Source organism: Leuciscus leuciscus (genome assembly GCF_965113295.1).
Source record: "Leuciscus leuciscus genome assembly, chromosome: 1".
Lineage (NCBI taxonomy): Eukaryota > Metazoa > Chordata > Actinopteri > Cypriniformes > Leuciscidae > Leuciscus > Leuciscus leuciscus.
This window is the reverse complement of record NC_138725.1, coordinates 9391944-9412567: the sequence shown is the minus strand read 5'-3', so window position 1 is coordinate 9412567 and position 20624 is coordinate 9391944. Positions and strand designations below refer to the sequence as shown.

General features: G+C 39.5%; 2 protein-coding genes across 2 annotated transcripts in view; one reads left to right on the top strand and one right to left on the bottom strand.

Moving 5' to 3' along the window:
- Positions 1–6641, top strand: part of LOC309508306 (uncharacterized protein) — a gene marked incomplete at its 5' end in the record, with an annotated part of 35160 nt that extends 28519 nt beyond the window's left edge. The window contains one exon of the mRNA XM_082182862.1: positions 6621–6641. The remainder of the gene's footprint in view (positions 1–6620) is intronic.
- Positions 1–20624, bottom strand: part of LOC309488467 (uncharacterized protein) — a 145192-nt gene that overhangs the window by 84768 nt on the left and 39800 nt on the right. The gene's annotated exons all lie outside the window — the stretch shown is intronic.

The window sequence follows — 20624 nt, the reverse complement described above, 5'->3', positions numbered from 1 at the left end:
TTTAACAATCTGAAACGCAAGTGTCAAAGCGCAAAGCGGGTCTCTGTTGCTATTTTCCTGGCGGGATAAATGACTCTTGCGCCCGATGCAAATCTAAAAGGGGTTGGTCTGAAGTAGTGTCATTTTTCATAGGTGTGGTTTGGGCATAACGTGAAATAAACCAATCAGAGCGACATCTCACATTCCCTTTAAGAGCAGGCGCGCTTGTTCTAAAGCGGATTCCTATTATAACGGCGGATTTGCCAGGCGCACGCCAGGAGCGCTTCACAGCCGAGGAGACCGACGTTCTCGTCACGGCCGTAAAACACAGAGAAGTGACATTGGGGATGGAGAAACAAACACACCCAAATTAGCTTCGGTTAAACAGGCGTATGATAATTTGGGTAAATGTGTAAGCTAGATTTATGCCTATTTTTTTTCACATCTTCATGGACACAACAATGATTTCCCTCGTGTATTAATATGAATAAATGAATGAAATCTTTATTTCGAACAATTAAAAAAAAAATTAAACCAAAGACAGCAACACATGAAATATCCATCAATAAAAATAAAACAAAATCAAGAAAAACAAAACAATTTTTTTTTTTTTTTTTTTGCATAATAATCACACTGTTCGAAAAGGGATAGAAGCCCTAGGCTTATCAAGACCTACAAGACCTAATATTTTTCCTAGTAATAATGTATGATTTGCAAAAATGAAAACTGCTGCTTCTGTGTAGATGAGAGAATCAAAGTGTATGCGCGTTGTGCACACGCTACATTGATTATGGCCAAGCATGCGCCCTTAAAATAGCATGAATAACATGCGCAACGTGCCACTGACATTAGACATTAGGTTTTTCCTGGTCACTGGCGGAATTGTTTTCTAAACCTGCAAAATAGCATCAGGGAACGTTTGCGCCGGAACACGCCTCCTCTTTGCGCTGAACTGCCCCCAGGAGCGCAAGTGTATTTGCTAGTTTACCGACGTGCGTCTGTGGAGGGAAAAGTCCGCTTTACGCGGGTGCAAAATAGGAATGATACATGCGTCGGTGTACAAAGTCAATTGCGCTGGGTGCAAGATAGGGCCCAATGAGTTCACTGTACTAAAATGGCCCCCACAGTCACCAGATCTCAACCCAATAGAGCATCTTTGGGATGTGGTGGAACGGGAGCTTCGTGCCCTGGATGTGCATCCCACAAATCTCCATCAACTGCAAGATGCTATCCTATCAATATGGGCCAACATTTCTAAAAAATGCTTTCGGCACCTTGTTGAATAAATGCCACGTAGAATTAAGGCAGTTCTGAAGGCGAAAGGGGGTCAAACACAGTATTAGTATGGTGTTCCTAATAATCCTTTAGGTGAGTGTATATACACACAGATACTAACAAGGTGACGGGAAACAGCTGTGTGCAATGATCAATGATTAGACAGAACAGGATGATGGGAAATGTAGTGCATGAGAGAATGACACCGTGGGGGACAAGGACCTCTAGTGGTTACCAAGGGAAACACAAACCAGACACTGTGATATCTGTGTGTCTCAATCTCAGTAACTTTACAGAAATTACGATTACATTCTTTGTTGTTTTATTTTGAGCTTTAACAAACACAGGCACTTCAATCATATATCAACAGTCTATCATTAATATACTTATAGATCTTTTTCAGTTCATGATAGAGATAAATAGTTAGATAGATAGAGATATAGTAATAAACTATAGATTTTATAAACCATTGATAAAGCATTTTGAGCTTTATCAATGAGGCATATGTTCAGAAAAATGTATTATGGAAAATGTAAAGACGCATGCTGCATTTTCAGTGTTTTGCCCTCTAGCTCATGACGCCAGTTATGACTGAACATCATTTAAGAATGCTAACGTTAGCTTGGAAACTGTCAACTTAACACAAATGTAATATAAAATATCGTTCACATGTAGTATGAGACTCTTACCTCAGCCGGTGATCGGTTGGCATGATGTCCGCTGTGACGAACCAGGCTCGCTGAAAAAGGGCGCATTATTTCTGAACGAAAGGACTGACTGACACCCGGACTATAACTTAAGCGTTCAGCGCTCCTGCTCCTGGACCCGATGATCCGGGAGCGGTGGATTTTTGCAAAACAAATAACACGCTCCAGGTGGAGTTAGAAGCTCGGGGTTTTTTTTTATAAAAACACCTTATTTATGTTGTTCTGTCGGATTATAGTGTTGATTTCACTGAATATGATAAAAAAATAAAATAATTGCCGACGCCAGCTTTAACCTTAGAACTCACTTTAGGTTTTGGGGTAGTCCTACTATGATATTAGACTACATAGACTATAATAAAAGATAATGAATTTCAAACCTGAACCAAACATATTTTTATTCAAAGAACAACAGTCTGTCATTAGTCTTTAGTCTGCCACAAAAAAACAACAACATTAAAATCATGAACTCAAATGTCATTGTGAAATAAAAAATAAAAAAGACTGTTGTAACAGTGCGTAAATCAGACATTTCAGGCTATAGCCTAACGCTAATAAGCCTTATGCCAAAATTATTATTATGACTAAATTGTCGGTCATTAAATAAGAAAAACTAAATAATTGTGTAGATGATTTGCTTTGTGTAACCCGACATCAGACATTAGGCTGAAGTATTTTTTTGCACACAGTGCCGCGACCAATCAATCACTCTTTTGACTGGCTGCACATACTGTACTCGCGGCTGCGGCAACTTGCGCTCGCTTATCAATGCATTTAAATTCGCGCCTACAGAGAACTTCAAAAGAAGAAAAAAATATGCCTCAGCCGCTGGGGGCTGGCTGCAGGACGACTCAACCTCCATGGACAGTTTTTAATGTTTTAACAGAAAATCACTACTCAAGAATTTGCTTTAGTATAATTTTCGGGACAATTAGGGCCGGATTCGGGATTGGGGACAACAGCTTAGATTTCGGGACTGTCCCGAATTTTTCACCCTACCGTTACCTGTAAAAAAAAAAAAAAAAAAAAAATGTTACAGTGTCTCAGCGGTTCAGCAAGTGTTAAAATGGCATGCCCGCTTCTCTAACCTTTGCCATAGTTTAAGAGTGATTAAAGAAAGAGGTCTTCACTGCCCGTGAGGAGGCGAGAGGCAGGATGTGGTTTTAACATCTGCAGGGGAAGCAATGGTTAAATGTATATTAAGCTTTCTAGCGTAGGTGGCAAAAGATGAGATATGTATGTGCTTTTTGCAAAATAGGTTTAACTGTGGAAAGTTCCAGGCCAGGTATTTTACCTTGTAAGGGATTGCTGCATTATAAGTACAGCCCCAAACTCTTTAGACAGATAATGCGACAGATGACGAGGTTCAGGCTTTATTAAGGTTATATGCAGAGGACTCACACAGATGTTTACATGCATGCACAACTTTTGTTTTAATCTGAATGAAGTCATTTTAATGAATGAATGCTAAATAAATAAGTGATCGGGTTGATGTGAGCATTTATGTGTCTCTGTAATAGAGTCCACTGGAGGCGAGCTTGAAGAACCTGAGTGCTGATAATATATAATGGTGACTTTTTAATATTAATAAAAAAAATTATTTAATAAAATGTTTGATTTTTCTCCTTCAGTGATCCTGCTTGTTAACATCAGGTGTCTTCAATAATGCTCAACCATCACTCAGTTAATCACTTAAATATCTCATTCACTTGAACACACTGAGTGTCTCTTAAATTTGCGAAAGAAGATTTAAAAAGAAGAAAGTTTAGGCTGGTTTTGTGGGTCTCTTTAGTATAAGCAAGTAAAGATTTTATCTGAAGCCGGGCTGAATGAATAAACACTTATTGCACTCCTGACACTAGATCAGACCCGCAGTCACCTCAGTATAAACAAGAAATAGTATGTTCAGAATAGAAAAAACATATCTTAACTAATACATTTCACTGTAACATCTGCTGGTCGTGTCGTCATCGAATTTCTGTGGTTCTGGACATACATCTTTGAATCAATCCTCATAATTAGACATTTGAAGCATTTGATATGAAACTTTACTTTTCACCATTCTCTCCAGTCATCTGTGGATGAAAGTCTGAAACAAGCACTGGTGGGACGTTGTCCTGCTTCACTTCACACATGCAGGGAAAGGAGGATTATAGAACGACGGGAAGCTCATTTATATGACACTATATTCAACAGGAAGAACAACAGATCGTTCAGCGCGTCATACGTCATTACGCTATTTCTACGTCATTGCACATGCGCAGTCCTTTCAGTTTCGGTTTTCAATCCGATCAAGTGTTTACATGTTCTCTCGATCGGATTAGAAAAGGAATAAACCCCTTTCAATCCGATTGAAATTCCAAACCGATCGAGCTCAGTCGGATCGATTGAGGTGTTTACATGAAGGTTTTTCAGTCCGATTGAGCCGTCAATCTGATTATAAGGGTCCATGTAAATGCAGCTAGTGTCAAAGCATTCTCCGTGCTGTTTGCTATTGCTAACACAGTCCATTCCAACCCATTATAGCCCACATAAAAAAATATATATATAGAAGCATAAATGAACATAAACCTAACCTTTGTGTAACGCAGTTAGATGTTGTGGGAACAAGGAGGTGGGAACCGGCGAGCGTTTAACACACAATTTAATAAATAAAACAAACAAATACAAAAGGAAAGTAAAGACAACAGCCCCTCACGGACGACTGCTGTCACATATAATAAAACAAACTCAACACAAGTCCAGGCCTGGTCCTCTCTCCCTCTTCACTGTCGTCTCTCCTCCTTTATGCTTCCGCTCCTCCGTGAGAGACACGAGACCGGTGCGTCGTACAGAAGTCGCTCATTATCAATCACGCCAATCTCTCTCACGGCCCTCAACCTCGTCCTGCTCGCCACACTGAGTTTTAAAATCAAACATTTTGAAAGAGATCAATACGGTTGTCAGGAGAGCAACTGCAGAATCCGACACGACCGCCGTCGCGAGAGTTTTTGACATATGACAGCATGACATCAGAGCAAGGCGGGCCGTAATCGTCACATTTATAACTTTATTACATTTATAAACTCTCGCGAGTGCGGATTCTGCAGTCGAGCGCAGTTGCTCTCCACCGACTGATGATCAAAAGCATGATGGGAAACGACTTGCTGACGACACAGCTTAATGCTCATTGGTTTAAACAACCGTGATGTATTGATCTCTTTTCAAATGTTTGATTTTCATGTTTTATGTGTATAAATTATTAGGGCTGGGTAAAAAATATTGATTCCTCGATTTTAATCGATTCTCATTTTTACGAACCGATATCGATTCTTAAATCCCAAGAATCGATTATTCATCCTGTTTTCAGTTGTGTATGTAGCGTGCATCCCATCCAATAAATCACAATAATCTTTGTGCTTTGTTACTATTGATATGAAACAAAGTCTCAGATTTCAATTTACGTCCATTTTCTTACAAAATTCAAAAACATAAATAGCGTTTTGGCGCTGTGGCGTGAGATCGCTCTGGCGCAACTTATCGAAGTCTGTATCATGTCACATGGAATCGCCCAATCAGTGTTTCAACCGTGGAAAGACGTTAGTAAAACGGCTTGTAAACAATGTCATGTAACGTCACATTTACCTCAGAAAAACCATATGTGACCATAAACTCGTCAGTCAGCTAGAAAAATTAACTCTAGAGAGGAGCATTTTGCTAAATATATGCACCATATTACATATTCATTATAATTTTTTATGTTCTTCAATATTTAATGCATGTTTGAATAAATCTAGCAAGTTTTTTTTAGGACAACCACCATTTAAATGTTTATATTTCATATAACTTTATTATTATAAAAATAAATAAGTTTTTTATACAAATCAGTTCATTTTTAAATTCAATATTATCTACCAGAGTTTACAGTATTAGTTAAGAGATTTGTTAAAAGATTAGAAATTTACCATGCATTGTGCCTGATATCCAAAATAATCAATATCGAATCGGAATCGAAATCGAATCGAATTGCAAGCTTGTGAATCGAAATCGAATCGATTTGTGAAATTTGTGTCAATATCCAGCCCTATAAATTATGTGTGAATTTTCCCAACTCTCTGACAGTGCAATCTCTATATGGGTTATGATGGCATTTTTATATTAAAATATATAAACACGTGTGTATTAAAGAAAAAAATAGTTGATAAACACGTATTTGGACTTAAATTACATCCAGTTTATTAGCAACACCGTGCACGAGCGTGAATCCCACGAATCCCTGGTATCTGTCTTTGATCTCACAGGTCACAGATCCACTGCGAGAAGAGAGATCTGCTGTTAGGAAGTGGTTTCTCTTCGTCTTCCTCTTTAAGCATTCGCGCTTAAGGCTGATTAAAGCCTGTTTTATGCTTCTGCGTCGAACTTACGCCGTAGCTACGTCGTAGGCTGTGTGTAGCGCGCGTACCCTTCGGCGTACCCTGACGTGCACCTCTCCAAAAATGTAACAACGCGTCAACTCTACGCGGACACAAGCGCTGTGATTGGTCTGACTGAACCCCTCCCTCGGGTTTCATGCTCCCCAGGTGCGCGTCAACGCGGACAACGACACAGAAGTATAAATTAAAACCAACACGTTGCCTATGGCGTATAGGCTCCGGCGTATGTCCGACGCAGAAGTATAATGAGGCCTTTATACTTCTGCGTCGGACCTACGCCGGAGCCTCTATGCTGTAGGCAACGCGTTGGTTTTCATTTATACTTCTGTGTCGTTGTCCGCGTTCACGCGCGCAGAGGGAGCATGTGAAACCCGAGGGAGCGGTCCTAGCAGACCAATCACAGCGCTTGCGTCCGCGTAGAGTTGACGCGTTGTTACATTTTTGGAGAGGTGCACGTCAGGGTACGCCGAAGGGTACGCGCGCTACACACAGCCTACGACGTAGCTACGGCGTAAGTTCGACGCAGAAGTATAAATTGGGCTTAAGTCTCACTGTGAAAGCAGACGGGAAGCACAGTATCTTTCACTCTCTCATGCGTCCTATTTACGGTCTCTTTGTAACTTTATCAGAGTGTACATCGTGTCAAAACGTTCTTGATAAATACTTCATGACGTTTATCCGTGTAACTAGCGATCTCTCGTTGAAACTGGCGCTTTGGTAACATTTTATTTTGATGGTCCATTTTGAACGTGCTGTTGACTGTAAGTAATTTTGCAACTATATGTCAACTAACTTTCATTGGAGTATAAGTAGACTGTCTGCTTAATATCTGCAAACACTTTAATGTGTTGGTCCTCCAACAGACATTCTACTGACTATAAGTAATTTTGCAACTACATGTCAACTTAATCTAACCCTAACCCTACCAGTCTATTAATACTTAACTAACACTCTAATGAGAGTTAGTAGACATGTAGGTACAACGTTACTTATAGTCAACAGAATGTGTTAAAGGGACCATCAAAATAAAGTGAAACCGGCGCTTTTAATCATGATCTGTCTATCGCTTCATTCGCGCGTGTGTTTGTCCATGGAGGAGTGAGAGAGTAATACTTCCGGTGTGTTTTGCTCATTTCGCCTCTTACTACTCTTCTTTAAGGTATGTTTGTACACTTAATGGTTATATAATTTGTTTTAGTTTTAAGTTTCAATGTGATTGAATAACAGTCTAAGATATAATATTTGTTTGACTAACATCGTCAGTTACCACATGGTTCAATCTTATTCAATGACACGGCATGATTGTACCAAAAATTATAAACTTATAATTTTTAACTTTAGAAATTATAAACTTATAATATCTTTATATTATATAATATTTACACACATTTTCTTGATGTGTTTACACGATGGAGTGTTGCAATTATGCTCAGTATTTTTTATTTGCATTAACATAGTTACATTTTGTGAAACAGTGTTATATTTTGTTGCCTACATGTATACGTGCAATTACGTATGGTATTCATGCCTTTGAGCATTCGCGCTTCCGGCGTGTTTTTGCTAATTTTGCCTCATACTACTCCTAAGGGATAATGTACATCCAGCTGGTCGTTCTCTCAAAATAACCCCCGGCAGAGTGATGAGGACGTGAAGTGGAGATATTGTCCTGCTTATTACACTGCTACTTGCCACATAAGTAAATAATTATACACGAAATTTTGATCTGATTGGTCTTTAAACGCAAAGCTTCCATGGAGAGAGCAGTTTCAGCGGCAAGTTCAAACTAGACGGACATTTAAGAGATACGATATACAGTCATACCACTTATTACACAGCATTTCGCCACATAAACAATTATGAGGATAAGATATATTGATTTCAGATTAAACAGTTTTAAAATCGTATCTCATAATCCAACAGTGTAAACACTAGCCACAAAATGGCCGCCGCTACAAACGAGAGAGCGAGTCCACGATACTGGACGGCATAATTAAATAACTGTACACAAAGTATTGATTCGACTGAGTTTTAATGCTTTATTTAGCTCACCAAACGCAAAACTTCCACAAAGAAAAAACATTCCTAGCGCTGCTGACTTAAGTGACCCGGATGAGCCTGCGTTATCTGTTCTCAGCGGTTGTTATCTGGGAATAATATACCGCTGGATGTCGCTATTTACCAATCAGAATCAAGTATTCCACAGAGCCGTGTAATAAAAGAGAATAAATTTCATCACTTTCCTGAGGATCTGCTTGATATCTGCTACAGTAGCATGAACACGACGGCTTACAAATCTATCAGATTAACTAAGGAATATGACATTTTTCGTTAAGTTAAGTGTTACGTCTTTATAAAATATGTGGATTTATGTGTTAACATGATGCAAACAGGTCTATTTGATGTGCAGTTTAGCCTAAACATACAGAAAACACGTTTCAAAACTGCTTGAAAGTATGCTTAGCAGATGTTTACACAGCTTTCCAGATGAAGTGTTGAAAAAGGCTACAGAAGTGGATGTGGTTAAGCTGGAGGAAGAGGAGAGACTGACAACACAGCAACCGTTTCTGATTCAGACCGTTTCATATATCGCTCTCATTTAAAGCATCAAAGCTTTACACAAATGCACGCTGCAAATTACTATTATATAGCCTACTTATTTTGCTGCGGTATACAGTGTTTCCCACAGGATTTTGTGAGACTGTGGTGTGTGGACATTGGTTCCTCTAAGAACATTTTGTACATTTTAAGTTTAAATGCTTGAATCTTGTGCATTTTGATAGCAAAATTAAATGACTAGATCAATGAAGAAATTTGTTCTCTTGTAAACATTTTTGTGCTCTAGTAGTATGACATTTTAGAGAGAATATAGGGCGGCTTCTGTCACTTTGAGTGATTTATTGCCCCCCTATAAAAAGGTTCCCACGCTTGCCCCGCCCCTTTCTACCCCTCCCACCCACCTCCGGACAAGTCACGTGACCGTGAGAATTTTCCCACGGTACCCTTCCCTACAAACACCCCCAACCCCACCCCGCTTCTGAACAGGTCATGTGACCGTGGGAAAATTTTCCCACGATCCACATTAAAACGTTAAAACAACATGTATTAAAATTATATCATGCAAATAGTTCTATTTTCTAATACATTTGAAGAAAAGTTGTACTTTCACAATTACATACTGTTTAAAGGTGTATAAAACATATAACGTTAAAATACATTTGTAAAATGTTAAAACATTAATGAAAAAGTTTAAATTGCATTTTCTTAAAGCTATCAAAATGTAAAAAAGTTATCAAACATTAAATATTAAAACACATCAAACGCATAAACACATGCGTACATTTTAAAAATAGACTTACGTTTTTACAATTCCGTTTGTTGAAAGAAGAACAAAGGTTATCCAACTTTGTGTAAAGTAATCTCCTGAGAGGTCAATGAAACACGTCCGAACACGGGAGAAAGGAGTCAAGACTGACAATAGCTATCGCTGCACAGGAGCCAGACCTAGGCTCCACCTCCTAGACTCCTCCCACACCAAGACCCTCCCACGTCAGGTGGTGAACAGGCATGGGAAAAGACGACAAACAGTTCCCACGCTTCGCACAGGACAGTAGGAGGGGGTCTTCATATAGCCCCGCCTACGATCTACAAACATTAAAACACACTCCTCTTGAAAGCTTACCTCATTCACGCATCATGTCTCAAGGAACTGACTCTTCTTCATTATCATTCCAACCCCTGGGAACTACTGACGGATACATACCAAATGGATTACCGGATGCAGCAAATGGATATCCGCAGAAAAGCATCGAATGGCTAAATAAATTTTGTGCAGATCTCGGATATCACAATCTGACGTTCCTCACAAGCTATGGAGTTGCAACACCTGCCACAGTCGCGGAGGCCCACGACACAACTGTCGATGAGGTGGACGGATGTCTCGGGGATACAGGCCACCGAATTATCAAGGCTATTTTGGCTGTCATTTTGGAATTTTTGATCGACAAACGGATGAAAAATTCTTGTGATGGCTGTACTGTGGATCACCCATCGCAAACAAGACACAGCTGCTTGTTTGAACCTACTGCATATTATTTCTATGGATGTTTTGAAGAGATCAGACTGAAACTCCTCACACCTGAGTTGAAAAACATATTAGCTCAGGCCTTGAGTCAGTACGGAGGCAGCCCGCATCTACAGAGGATCCAGGGAGCTGTTGAGGCAATTTTGTTTGACCTCAGAGATGAGATGTACATAGTCGAACAATTATCTTTAATTCGTGAAAAACTGATCGACGAATCATGCGAGGAAATAATTTACACGGCTGTGGATAAATGGAAACTCACCGTGGCTGAAGATCCGGAGATCACTCACGTTTGAAAATGGGAAACTTCTGCTCTACCTCTTGGATTACAAAATATTTCTTTAAATCACGTGTTAAATGTGGAATATCTAACCTGCTCCACAAGATTATCCAGAATAATTGGACTACAAATACCAGCATAAATCCGGATGAAAAACGACTAATGGAATTAATGAACGGCGTACGGGGATTATCGGATGAATGGAATCATATGATAAACATGTCTGTAACCTGTGAGAGCACACCCTCTGGGGTTATCAAAAACATTCTCAATCTAATGTCTGACGACCAGAACTCTCTTAGAATAGGGAATATATTGTGTATTTGTACGTATGTAACTGATGTCTGCAGTTTGTTAAGTAGCGAAAACCCAGATGTATGTAATATTATTGATTTTTTAGTCGAATACATTATGGAGAAGAATTTTGAAATGTCTGTGAAATTTTATTTTTTTGTTTGTGTGATATAATTCACATTATACATGTTTGTAACTTTCTACTTCTTACATTCTAATAAAAGAAAAAAAAATGTTGTTTGGAAATGTTTTTGTGACTTTTATATTGTGAAATAAAAAAATGTTTGTGACTTTTATATTGTGAAAAAATAAATAAATACTGAGCAAATTTGCAACTCGATTCATTATGACTGAAATCTCATAGCGTTGACATGGCAGAACTAATGAAACAAATCTATTACGACCCAGCGAATTCTGGTGCTTTTGGGGGTAAAGACAGATTAAAACAAGCTGTATTAGAACAGCAAGGTGTAAGATTATCTGATAATGAAGTGTCCAAATGGCTCGCTAGCCAGGACACATACACTCTCCATCGAACTGCACCAATAAATTATAAGCGGAACCGCGTAGTGGTGTATGGGAAAGACCAGCAGTTCCAAGCAGATTTAGTTGATATGTCTGTATACTCGAAAGAGAACGACAATATCAAGTTTATAATTACCGTTATAGACGTTTTTAGCAAGTACGCGTGGACAAGGGTATTGAAAAATAAAACGGGACCAGAAGTAGTTAAAGCTTTTTTGTCTATTTTGAGAGAAGGACGTGTACCTGTAAAGTTACAGACAGATAAGGGTACAGAGTTTTTCAATAAGCATTTTCAACAGTTGACAAAAAAATATAACATACACCATTTTGCAACAGCAAGTGATTTAAAAGCGAGTGTAGTCGAAAGATTTAATAGAACTTTAAAAGGACGAATGTGGAGGTATTTAACAGCGGTGAATTCCAAACGCTACTGTGATATATTGCAAGATCTGACAGAGGCGTATAATTCTAGTTATCACAAATCCATTAAAATGCGACCGTTGGACGTGAATAAAGAAAATGAAACTGTGGTGTTTAATAATTTATACGGAAAAATGCGTAAAGAGACACCAGTCTTTAAATTTGCCGTAGGAGATATCGTAAGGGTATCTAAAGTCCGGAATATATTTGCCAAAGGCTATGAACAGAATTATACTGAAGAATACTTTACTATAAGTGCGTGTATACCCCGAAATCCAGTCGTATACAGGATACAGGACTATGATGGTGAATTAGTAGATGGTTGTTTTTATGAGCAAGAACTCCAAAAAATTATTGTGAGTGATGATAAATCATTTAAGGTCGAAAAAATTTTGGATAAACAACGACGCGGAAAAGCCATGTACGTTCTGGTGAAATGGTTTGGATGGCCTTCAAAATTCAATAGTTGGATTCCTGAAAAACAGATGATTGATCTACAATCTCCCTTAAAACCGTAGGGAAAGCCACAGACGATGTCATTTATCCAAAAACATCTAACATGTCAGAGGAAGAGGGGTTTTACGTCACCCTACCGTGTAATGCATCAGCTCATGTTTACCCTGAAAATCAGATAGCTAATTACAGAACTAGACTGGCAAGAGCAATACATTTAAAAGGATTATGGGAAGTGGCGTTGGTCGAGTTCCACTATCCAAAAACATGGCATACTTTCAACGAGGAAGACGCTACTTTTATTATTGAATGCGAGCAATGTTTGAACGACGATGAACATAGTCAAGTGCGAGGGGATCTTAATATTCAAACATTCAGGAAAGCCCTAAAAATATCTACGAATCATAATACTATAAAACACGGGTATTTTGAGGATATTTCAGTATTACTCAAGGAAATAAACGCAACTCTTCCACCGCGGGTGCAGCTCAGGTACGATAATATAAAAAATAAGATATCTCTGAAATCAAATCAGAGAGCATCGCTAACGTTTTACGGAAAGCTGGCCATTATTCTAGGATTAAAACCAGGCGTTCCTATAGAAAATGTAAACAGTTCGGATGAACACGAAGACGTACGCACATACGCACCACACCAGGCTGATATAAGCGGAGGATTTTACACTCTATTTGTATACATAGATATAATAGAATATCAAGCAGTCGGTGACGCGTATGTTCCATTATTAGAGACGATACATGTCGAACCGACCACTAACAAAGCAGTCTGTGTCAGGCACAACAAGTCTCATTACGTGCGTCTTAATAAAAACATCATATCAGATATCGGCATTGAGATTAAAGACGATCAGAATAAAGACGTACGATTCACCTACGGAAAAGTTGTGACAAAGCTACACTTTAGACCAGTGAGAAAACATTTGTTTTAAAAATGGCTTATCTCAATCCGTACCAGGATGACCCCCACCGTTATATATCATATTATCAGGCTCAAACAGGACACGGAATGCCGGGCTATGCCGGAACCGGAGTTATGTACGGTTCCGGTTTTGCGTCAGGGATCGGAGGTCTGTTTCGAGGGTTATATCGTATGGCAATTCCATTTCTAAGAAGGGGTTTCAGTATAGCAAAGCCGCATATAAAAGCTGCGGCAAAAAATATAGTAAGTGATGTAGTCACCAGTGCCTTGTCAAGATCATTTAATAATAATGATAACACCGAGGGACAGAGGGGTCACGGTCTTATGGTCATGCGTAGAGGGTTAAAGCCACCGGGGACCCGTATGAGGAGGGGGCGTGGTCACGGTATAAAGAAGACTAGACGCGTCACTAAGAAACGCCCAGTTGCAAAAAGCAGACGAAGAAGCCGCACGAAGCTTGTGAAAAGATCTACAAGTTTGAAAAGACGAACCAACACTATCTTCTAAACCATGTCGTTGATTCATGCCATGTCAGACGAATGTATCAAATCAGAATTGGATATTTTTACCCTGCCTTTAACTCAAACAGCTATCGAGAAAAACACTTATGTGGAGATCCCTCCCGTGTCAGCGATTAATGATGCTTCTCCGATTGAATTTTTCATCGCAGGGACTGGTGAAGATTACACAGATCTGAATAACACATTGCTATACACTCGGGTTAAAATAACTCTGCCAGACGGAAATGACGTACCGCAAGGGGCTCCCGTGTCTCTCGTTAACTATCCCGGCGGAAGTATTTTCTCGCAGGTGGATGTTTCGCTAGGAGATCGGCTAGTGTCACAGTCATCCAGCACGTATCCTTACAGATGTTTGATTGAGATGCTTATTAATTATGGAAAAGATACCCTAGAGAATAACTTTTCAGCAGGACTGTTTTACAAAGATACAGCTGGCCATATGGATGCTACAGACCCTGCTGGTCCGAATGCAGGTTTAACAAAAAGGGCTGCGTTTACAGATGGGAGCAATGTTGTCGAGCTACTGGCTCCGATACACAGCGATATATTTTTTCAGCCGAAATTACTTTTGAACGGTGTAGATATTCGTATTCGTTTAACTAGAGCGAAAGACGCATTCTGCCTTATGCGCGGGGACGCGATTGATTATAAACTAAAAATAATCTCCGCTTCTCTCTTTATCAAAAGAGTGTCTGTCTCCCCTTCTCTTCGCTTGGGACACGCTCAAGCTTTACTGTCGGCCACGGCTAAATATCCTTTTGACAGGGTCTGCGTGAAAAACTTCAGCATACCGGCAGGGGCACGTGTCTCAAACCATGAAAACCTCTTCCTAGGCACATTACCAAAATCCATCATTATAGCATTGACCGATAATGATGCTTTTACTGGAGCATACGATAAAAACCCATTCGCGTTTAAACACTTTAATCTAGAATATTTAAATCTCACCTCTGACGGGGCACACGTCCCAACGAGGCCGTTTCAGCCACAGTTTAATCTAGGAAATGCTGTGAGAGAGTTTTATCAACTGGTTACCGCCACGGGAAGGCATCTGAAGAATCAGTCTCTGGCCATAGACAGGGAGGATTTTCTCAACGGCTACACACTGTTTGCCTATAATCTTACTCCGGATGAAGAGTGCTCGCAGCATGTGTCGCTGATTAGATCAGGAAATATTAGGTTAGAAGCACGTTTTAGAGAGCCTCTACAAAACACAGTAAACATTTTAATTTACGCTACATACGATTCTCTTCTTGAAATATCAAATCGGAGACAGGTGTTGGCAGAACACTACTAAAGGGATTGAAATGAACACTGTGGAGCTAACGAGAATTATGGACAACATTACGTGTAATGTAAATTTTTTAGGAGTATTCGCTAGCGATCATCTCCCCAAAGAACCGTTGATAGATCTCCCGGCTCTATTAATTTGTAATACGGATCGATCGGACGAACCGGGCCGCCACTGGTTAGCCATGTACATGGGTCGAAACGGGGTCGGATGTTTTTTTGACAGCTTTGGGAATCCTCCGGATTCAGATTTTTTTCCTCCATCTATTCTCTACTTTCTAAAAAACAATTCTACACAAGTTCATCATTCTACCAGACAAGTCCAAGATTTTACATCTGTCACCTGCGGGCAGCATTGTGTCTTTTTTCTGTATCATATTTCACGAGGTGTTAAGTATGAAGATATAATGAAATTTTACCATGACGATAATCTATTAAGAAATGATGTTATGGTGTCTCTTTTTGTGAAAAAATTGAAACCCATGGTCTGTGATAGTAAAAGATTTAAATGTATCCAGTGTGTACAGTCTGGTAAAATGTTCCAGTCTTATTAATTCCTGTGTAACGAATAAATAAAGAATATGTAATGAATAAACGGCTCGTAAACAGATGAATAATCTCGTTTTCTTTCTTTTATTTGACATCAAAACAATAACACAATATACATTGACGTTATATACAATATGTTGTACAATAACATACATAGATTAAAACTAAAACACAAATACACATAATGAAAATCTCACACATGATAATATTTTGTAAAAAAAAACATAACTATGCCATTACATATAATTGTTAAAAATTCATCCATTGTTCTGCATCTACGCTGGGCGAGTTAAATACGTTTTCATCAGAGGCGTGTGCGTGTGTGTGTGTGTGGCGTTTTTTCAAAGACTTAGTAGGTGCACTACCAAAGTCATCAGCGTGTGTTTTTCTTTTAAGCGATTCAAGCAACCGTCTTACATTATGATTGGTTACAGTCGAATGAGGAATATTTAATGTTGCAAATGCATCCAGAAACTCGTACCAGCCGGCAGGGCGTCGATTGTCATGCATCATCCGTGATGACGTTACGCTCTTTACCAGATCAAATATATGGGATCCGGGAATGATTCTCCCTTTATAAACAAATTCTCCATCATCTGTCCATGAAGACAAGTGTTTGGCTTTGGACATTTTATCCATAATATATTTTACATTTTTTAAGCTTCTCTGAGGAACATTGTTTAAAACTTCTGAGAAGATTGGGTCATCACTGACGTCATCATTCCTAACATCGGGGGTGTGGGAGGGGGGAGGTGTCTCATGTTCCGGTAATGTAAGAGTTAGAGTGTTACTTTCCATATCACCGTGTTTTACCACGTTTAAGAATCGTTGTAAAACATTAGTGTAGAGCTTGGATTTTTCGTAAGTGTTTAAATCATGCCTCTGTAGTATATCTCTAATAGATGAATCCAAGTCATTCTCCACAACCGTATGGATATTCTCACGAGGCGGTGCAGTTCTTAGTCTATCCAGCTGTTGTTTTGGCACTAGATACAATTTCTCGGCATGTTGCATTTTCTCTTCAGATTCAGTTTCTAGTTATGAGGCTAGTTATGAAGGGGAGTGCTACGCTGAGTAGGGGAAGCAGAAAACCTCCCTTTTGATTAATCATACGTCTCTTCCTGGTGATATTAATATTTTTATTTGCAACGTACTTTATCTCCTTTTTCCTTCTTTTTAAAGTCCCGTGCTGTTTTGCAGTTAGAGGGACCTTGCCATGAAGAATATTGAGAGCCACTTCACATAGAGCTAATATTAACTCATCGGGAGAAGACTGTAGAATAACACGTCTCTGCTTGGGTGAGCTCTTGTATAATAACTTTAAGAGGTAGAGATTTCTGGAAAGCCTCGTGCTCATTGTTACTTTTGGACGTACACCACCGGATAGTCTGACAGTAAATCTGTTCTGAGCCGGAATTTTTCAGGGGTCTGTGGTTTATAATCTATTAACAAGTAGCTGTAAGGACGTTCGGTTGCATCCTGGTACGCTTCGATAAAAAATTTTGTATTACCTGGAAACATTTGACGACCCAAAATGCCTATCTGTTGCTTATCTCGAGGATTTTTAAATATAATTAAATAATTAGTATTAAGGCCTATTGTTCTGGTAGATTTACCCTGGAAAAACAGATTCTGTATTAATAGCAAACAGCTAATCTTATTGTGATGTATGTATTGTGTAAAAATCTTCTCGACTTCACCGTTAGAAGCAGCTTGACTCATAACGTCGTCCAAGACAAGGAGCGATCTTTTACCAGGAGGAAATAATGAGTCATCATCCAATTTCTGTGGTATGCCTTCAATGAATTTAATATCAAAAGCATGTAACATTTGATCATACATTGGTTGCCAGGATGTATACACGTACACAAAATTGTCAAACTTGACAGAACACATTTTGTCTGAATTATACATTAGAGTCTTCACAAAAAAAGTCTTCCCACTATTACTTGGACCGGCAACAACAGCCGAGAATGGGTGCTGCATTCTGCAGTCAAAAACATCTGTTTCACACATTTTCAAAATATTGTTAAAACCCGTAAGGTAAGGTAGTATAATCTGGTTGGAGTACTCGCTTATTGTACACAAGTCTGAAACTTTTCACGATTGATCTATTGTGCAATGTGAATCCCCTCTTATTACGTGTAATGGTCTCTGTGCGGGGAAACAGTTGCATCGTGTCACGTGATTCCACATACGCACGCACTAACCCTATCAGACTATGCAATGTGACTATTTGTGCATTCTCTGCATTGAGTGTAATACCCTTCGCTTTGAGACACGTATAGCCTTTTGCTGTCTGATACCCATAAGATTTTGGTCCTGACGAGGCATACTCTGTTATGAAATCATCTGGAACTAGTTCGCTCGTGAGCTGTCCGAGATAAGAACCTGTTTCAGGGATCCATTCCCCGTTTTTTGATACAAAGATTACGCTGTCTGTATCGGCATAAATCACACGTTCGCCTAATTTGTCCAAAAGATTATACAACTCGAGTCGTGCGTAAGCAGTGGTGAAAGCACCAATAAAAACGTTAACGTCCCGTGTGGGGCACGGGTCACGTTCTGCATATGACCACTGAATCAAAGCCACTGAATCAGATACAAACGAAAAGTGTTTTATAATCCGTCCAGCACCACCAAAAAGACATTGTGTGAATTCTTCGGGCTCTGTCAAAAGCTCTGTGGTAGGTAAATGGGTACGCAAAGAGAAACGGCCCCATAAGGTATTCAAGATGAGCTTAGCAATGGATCTTTTTGCCGAATTATGCATTATTTTAGTGATTTCTAGCTGAACGCCCTGCTTATCGAGATAATCGTCAACGTACGTTTGTTTGTCATCCTCTGTCACTACATGCGAGGGGAAGCCAGATGCCTCCTGTTTGAATTTTAGGAATGTTTTGACATAATCGGTAAACAGACTGTCAGAGCTTTGTGGAAAATGCCACACCTCGTGAATTTTAACCACCTGATAACCGTGCTGAATAGCTCGATGTAATTCAACGCTAACCCATGTAGCTGTAATACATCTCTCAACCTCTGTGTGGCTGCATTGAGGGTCCTGAATCTGATTCTCTGCACAAGTCCTGCACAAAGGGAACATTAATTTACCTGAGCATCTGTAAGGTAGAACAGGGTGAAATAGCTTACGTGGTGGTAGCACTGTCACTTTGACGAGACCAAAATAATTCTCTATCCCTTCAAAGTCCTTGAAGATAATTTTAGGATGGCCGATAGGATACGTTTTACCCGACTGAACGAATGGGTATAGCGATGTGAAATCATAATAATCCACTCGTTCATCATCAGCTGTTTTGTGGTACAATTTATACGCGTTTGTGCGTCCACCAAATAATGCATCCCGAGGTCTCAGCCTCTCAGGTGCCTCGTAAGATGACATGAACCGCATGACATCAGGATCTGTTTGTTTTGCTAGATCCCATTCACATTCCCAGATAGTAATCACTCGTAAGGAGTACACTTTACGAAGTGTTTCTATCTTTTCATCCGACTGCCTTCTGAGAGTACCAAAAGACACTTTTGATAAAGGCTGAATTTCTTCTGCCTTAAATCGACAATTGTGTCCATGGTAAAAACAACCTAGGAATTCCAAGGCTGTCTTCGTCCCATCACCAGACTCATAATACCCATCAACATGATAAGGTCCGAAGGCTTGCTCTCCGTGATTTAAGGCATGCTGTACATCAATGTTTTGGGTATTTTTAATATATTCGAGCCATTGAATGGATGCGTTTGAAAACGTCTTGTGTTGATTAACATACGCGTGACTGTGTGTAAGTGCCACTGTATCTCGACTCAAAAAAATTGTTTTGAATACTTTCATGCATGTTCCTGCCAATGTCACAGATTTAAACGGATCAATGTTTGTACATTCGAGGAATTCTTCACGATATTTTATACACGCCTGTCGTAAGATAACCACGTCATTCCTACAGTAAAAAGCTAGCTCCTTTTTAAAGTCAAAGACACTGCCTGACACACCTGCGTACCATGTGTCAAATCTGACACGCTCGGTTTCACTCATTGTCTCATAACCGTAAAACTCTTTTGCCGGATAGGGACCCACATAATTTGCATTCTCCAATCTGTTGAAATGATGTGGGAAAAATCCCTTTTCGCTCACGCTTAGGTTTAACGCTGCCGGTACCTTGCCTAGCGAAAAAGGGATAAATTGAAAACTGTCTATAAATCGCTGTCTAAACGCTGTGTCATACATATGCAATATTCTACATCCCTGCATAATAATCTTTGGACTTATTCCTTCGTTGCTAAGATACTCTAACAGGATGTAGGAATCAAATCCCGATGCGTTGTGAGCTACAAATGTGTAATCACTGTATTTTGGGCGTCTGAAGTGTTTAATCAGACGTGCCACACAATCTGTTCCTCCAGCTTCAAACGTCTCACCTGTCTGTGTCATTGCACATACAAAATTAGCCACATGTTTATCATTCTGATACATTGTCTCAAAGTCATAATAAATGTATTTTTCATCATTTTTTTTCAGACTTTAGAGGTTGGATGTAGCATTCGTGACTACCTTCACTTGTCAAAATCTCGTTGCAATGTACACACCACTCTGGAGAGCACTTGTGCGGTTTGGTTTTATCACCACTTCTCGCGATTCTATACAATCGTTGGCATTTAGTGCAGTATTTTAAAGTGTCACACTGCGATTTCTCAGTAGACGTGGGCTCCTGTTTATGTGTTTCGTAGCAGAAGGTGTTTCTGCAGTATCTGAGGCAGTCTGGACATTGTCTATAGGATGTCGTACGTGTACGGCATTCGGATGTGTTACAGATGTTACAAACATATTTGCATTTATGGAGTCTCTTGTCGTTATGACCCTTGAGACAAAATTCACACACATAACTTGTGCCT